The sequence below is a fragment of the Theobroma cacao genome, chromosome 5, assembly GCF_053813885.1.
Source record: "Theobroma cacao isolate CCN51 chromosome 5, ASM5381388v1, whole genome shotgun sequence".
In the NCBI taxonomy this organism is placed as follows: domain Eukaryota; kingdom Viridiplantae; phylum Streptophyta; class Magnoliopsida; order Malvales; family Malvaceae; genus Theobroma; species Theobroma cacao.
The window spans coordinates 29,307,521-29,313,004 of NC_142643.1; the positions used below are offsets into that span (position 1 = coordinate 29,307,521).

Below are 5,484 nucleotides of genomic sequence, written 5' to 3' on the forward strand. Positions count from 1 at the left end.
AATGACAGTCGTACTATTGGATGTATAATAAACAGGAGTAAAGCAAGAGTTTGTTATTTGAAGGCTGCCCTAGCAATGATTGTCTTATAAAATATTAAGTGTAGATTGTATGAGCTTAACCACCAACAATAACCTTAACTTCACTTTTGTCACGATCCGGTACTCTCCTCGAGCCCGTGACAATCGTCGCGATGTCCCGGTAAACATTCATCTTCCGGAATGCCGATCGAAACCTCACAAGGCTTTAATATCAGTTTTCTCACATCCCCTGTGATCAACAGTTGTAAAATAACATGTTTTGATAGGATATAAACTATTTCCAAATCAAAACAATAGAAAAATAATTTTTTATCTCACAGGGACATTTTGGTCATTTTTCCACATTAATCTCGAAACCAGTTAAAAATGTAGTATACGAGTGAAAAACACATATTTCATAATCAAAAATGAATTTAGATGTCCAAAACATTCATTTATAGCGAAACTATATCTATTTGAATATAACAAAAATATTCAATAAAATATTCTATTTTCTTATAAAATAATATTTATAGAGTTACCGGTAAATAATTTTTATAGCTTAAAAGCTAAATAAATTCATTCATATTGTAATACAGATAACCAAAGTATAAGATTTAATTTACAGTGACATGTGGGCCCACGAATGACCAAAAGTATCAAAAAAATGAACCTATAGTTTTTGGATGATGCAAGTCCAACTGTAGTCCTCGACGATATTAGCTATCTACAGTCTATTCTGAACCTGAAATTGGTGAAAATGAGGGTGGTCAGATTATAAAATCCTAGTGAGTAAACAAACATCATTTAAATCAGCTAAAGCCGAGTAAAATGAGACAATCAAAATATCCCATCACATTACGTATTTCACAATTTGAAAATTCATCACAACCCATGCAAACAGTTGTATTTCATTTAATTTCTCATTAAGGCTTATGACTTTCATTGAAATACCCCATACTTTGATAAATAAAGTTGATCGAATGCAAATTGAGGTCAATTAAAATGTTTAAAAGTGATAAAAGACTAAATGAGTAGTTTAGGATAAAATATTCCAAAAGTGAGGCATAATGAGGTATTTTGGGTACCAAGGAGACAAGATAAAATTTTTAAAATAAAATAATATTTTATTAATAAAATAATATTAAAATATTAATATTTAGCCTGATGTCGAAGTCAATCAAGAAGAAAAATCATATGGTTGATCCAAGTGGGGGAGAAGATGACAAGCCTGACTCTATAAAAATATTTATCATGACATACATGTGATGGATAGCATGTTTTCATGCTAAGAGAGTCCCGAAAAATTTACAAAAGCCGGTATTGTACCTAGAGGTACAATAAAGTTGATTTAAGCCTCAAACTAGATCAAATAGAGAATTTACGATGAAATTAAGAATTTTAAAGTCCCATAATGATTTAATATGGTGATTCAGAGTTCGAGGATCAATTTGGAGTCAAATCGAAATTTTCGCTATCTAAGGGCAAAATGGTCATTTGCCACCTGGGGACAAAATGAAAATTTTAGAAAAGATTTTTTTTTTTGCCCCATTTGACTTATTGGAGTAAGATTTGAGGTTTAGAAGTGAAAAATTTTAATTTCGGTATAATTTGGAGTAAAAGGGTAAAATGGTAATTTTGCCACCCCAGGGGCAAAATTGTAATTTTCCACCACCAGGACATTTTTCCAGCACATGGTCTTCCTTTATCCTCATTTTGACCATTGACTAATTGTGTGGTGGAGATAAAAAGGATTAAAATTTTAAAATTTTAAAAATAGACCAATAAGAAAATGACATGTGTCATACCTTTATTATTTTATTGTTTCTTATTAAAAAGGCATAAAATCAGCCCATTTTCTCCATATGGCCGGCCAAGCAAGGAAGAGAGAGAAAGAGAGGAAGAACAAAGGAAAAAAAACAAGAAAACCTAGGTAAAAATTTAAAGAAAAAGTGAAGAAATCAAATAAACAAGCTAGGTAAGTTAGAATTTCTTTAGTTCTCCTTGATACCTAGCTTACCCATGCTTTTGTTCTTGATTTCCATGGTTGAATATTGAGTTATTATGATGAATTCAATTTTGAAAAACGGGTTAGGAGAGAGAAAGTTGTTAGATTAATTTGATTTGAAGTTATGTTAGTGTTTTAAGTTAGTTTAGCATATTTAGAAATAAAACAACAAGAAAAGAATTTGTTTTCTCCCACAATCATTAATGGCCGAATTTATCATGTGTTGAGTGAGGATAAATTTGATTTTCATTTTAGGAGAATTGGTTAAGAAATGATGAATTATGAGCCTAAAAAATAATAGAAATTTTCGAAGCAAAAATACGATTTTTTTACCCACTAGGGGTATTTTCGTAATTTACTATCGAGACTGATCAATTGTCACTACCCGGAACTCCCCATCGAGCCCGTGACAACCGCCGCGAAGCCTCGACAAACATTCTTCACCCTGAATGTCGATCGAAACCTCGCAAGGCTCTCGTATCAGCTTTCGCACTTCCCCGGTGAGCAATAGTTATCAAATAATCAAAATACGAAGGATTACAAATCATTTCCAAATTATAACATAACATTTTTTTTTTTTTGCTCACAGGGGCATTTTCGTCATTTTTATCGAAAACCTCGAAACTTGCTAAAAATGTAGTAGGTAAGCCGAAAATATATATTTAATGATTAAAAAAAATTAAGTATCTAAAACGTTCATTTGAAGTGAAAATTTGACCATTTGAATATGATAAAAATATTCAATAAAATAAACTATTTTCTTGTAAAATAATTTTCATAAAACTATCGGTACATAATTCTTATAGCGTAAAAGATAATTATATTCATATATACTATAAAGCAAATAACCAAAGCATAAAATTTCTTTTACAGTGACACGTGGGCCCATATCTATCCAAAATGCATCGGAAGCTGAAAACCTACAACTTTTACCGATTCGAGTCCAAATGAAGGTCCTTGTTCAAGTCAGCTAACTACGAAATTCCCTGAGCCTGAAATGTGAGGAAATGAGGGTGGTGAGATTATAAAATCCCAGCGAGTAAACAGATACCATCTAAACTATCTAAAGTCGAGTAAATGAAGACAATTAAAATAAATCATCATACTGTAATTTCATTACCATTCAACTCATTTCAACCAAATAAAATCAATCCATAAAAATCGAGTAATCAACTTGGCTTATGAATTTCTTAAAACTTTGGCTCGTGCCAAAACTCATACTCGGTGATACCTTGCGCAGGGCATCTAACCGAGTCCGCCAAGGCTGTTAAAATTTTGTGTACACTTAAAATATATTTTTGTTTGAAAAAAAATACAGCCGTTCCTTGGCGTTGGCTGAGTTCCCCTTCACGTGGTGGTTTGGCGTGAAGTGAACCCTAAGCTATACCCTAGGAGATACCCTACGCGCCTCTCCGTTCGAGGTAATAATATAATGGAGTTTACCGTGCCCCTCTAATAGGCTGGTCCACGGAACCCCCTCTGCAGTAAATAATTAATATATAATCCACCAATCAATAAAATTCATTCTAGCATGTCATGGCAATTTATCACAACCTAGCCTTTCAAGGCTGAATACACAGTATAAATAATTATAACACCAAAATCAGTTTAGCCATTCATGCTCATTTATTGTCATAAGCCATTCAATTCAGAACCATAAATTTGCAACACAAACTAGCAGTCTCCAATTACTCTATTTTCAAAACCAATATTCGATTTTTCAGAAAATTTATAAAATCATTTTATAAAATCACAATTTCCCTTAAAATATAACAATTTACCATTTAAACCCATTTTTCATAAAATCACATAGTTGTATAAAACTACTCTAGATAATTAAGACGATAATAAGTTTACTCACAATGTCTAGAATGCAGACTTTCGAAGCACTCTGTCTACTGGTCCTCGGATGTAATTTTTTTGCCTTTATTGGAGGACTCACCACCTTGACACAGTACAAAATCGAGAATTCACTAAGTTGGTACTAAATCAAAATTAAACTAATTTGGACTACCAATGCATGATATGGAATGCAAAAATGCACTGGTAACTATCTAAATCCGGTATTAGCCTAATTTGTCTTATCACCCGATTAAATTCCTAACGGGTTCGTTTAAACTCCAATTTAATTCTTTTCAGTTTCTATACCTCAATTGCAACCAAATTAACTTAATGTCCCTCAGTGTGATGCAAATTATCAGTCCCAATAGTAAATTACGAAAATACCCCTAGTGGGTAAAAATTCGTATTTTTGCTCCGAAAATTCCCATTATTTTTCTAGGCTCATAATTCATTATTCCTTAACCAATTCTCCTAGAATAAAATCAAACTCATCCTCACTCACTACATGGTAAATTCAGCCATTAATGGTTGGGGGAGAAAATAAATTCTTTTCTTGTTGTTTTGTTTCTAAATATGCTAAACTAACTAAAAACACTAACATAAATTAAAATCAAATAAATCCAACAACTTTCTCTCTCCTAACCCATTTTTTCAGAATTGAATTCATCATGAAAACATGTGATTTAATCATGGAAAATAAAGAGAAATGCTTGGGAATAAGAAAACTCAAGCTTAATAGAAAAAATCTCACCTTTTTCACTTAATTTCCTTGAAAATTCACACTTTTTCTTTGATTTTCTCTCTCTAGGGTTTTGTTTTCTCCTTTCTCTCTCTTATTTCTTGCTTGGCCGAATGTTGAAGAAGAAGAATGGGTGGGCTGATTTTTTTTATGCATTTTTATTGTTTAATGAAATAATATTATTTTATTCATATTTTAAATATTTTATTAATTCATTTCTTTTTTCTAGCCATCCACTTGTCCTATTTTCTTTCACCATGCATTCCCTTTCACTTATCCAAGTCTTAAGTGATATTTCCAGATTTTTCCAAAGTTTTGGTGGAGCAAATTCTTCAAAATTACACTTTTGCCCCCAAACTTTTCAAAAATTACATTTTTACCCTAAAAATTGAAAATTTTCCATAATGCATAATTTTCGCTCCTCATACTCATTTCACACTCCAAATAATTAAATTTGATCAAAATCCTTTCAAAAAATTAAATTTTCGATTCCGAATGATAAAATTACCATTTTACCCTTTTACTCCAAATTATACCGAAATTAAAATTTTTCACTTCTAAACCTCAAATCTTACTCCAATAAGTCAAATGGGGCCAAAAATCTTTTCTAAAAATTTCCATTTTGTCCCCAGGTGGCAAATGACCATTTTGCCCCTAGATAGCGAAAATTCCAATTTGACTCCAAATTGATCCTCGAACTCCGAATCACCATATTAACCCATTCTGGGACTTTAAAATTCTTAATTTCATTGTAAATTCTCTATTTGATCTAGTTCGAGGCTTAAATCAACTTTATTATACCTCTAGGTACAATACCGACTTTTGTAAATTTTTCGAAACTCTCCTAACATGCAAACATACTATCCATCACATGTAT

At 31.8% G+C, this 5,484-nt stretch overlaps 1 long non-coding RNA gene across 2 annotated transcripts; it reads right to left on the minus strand.

Annotated features, from left to right (window-relative positions):
- Positions 1-708: 708 nt before the first annotated feature.
- On the minus strand, positions 709-4,747 carry LOC148762535 (uncharacterized). Of its 2 annotated transcripts, XR_016026503.1 has the most exons (4): positions 4,620-4,747; positions 3,888-3,971; positions 2,960-3,018; positions 709-763 (listed from the first exon to the last, which is right to left on the minus strand). It is a non-coding gene; the product is annotated as an uncharacterized LOC148762535 (long non-coding RNA). The 2 variants fall into 2 exon arrangements; XR_016026502.1 differs by lacking the exon at positions 709-763 and having other exon boundaries at positions 2,483-3,018.
- Positions 4,748-5,484: the final 737 nt, after the last annotated feature.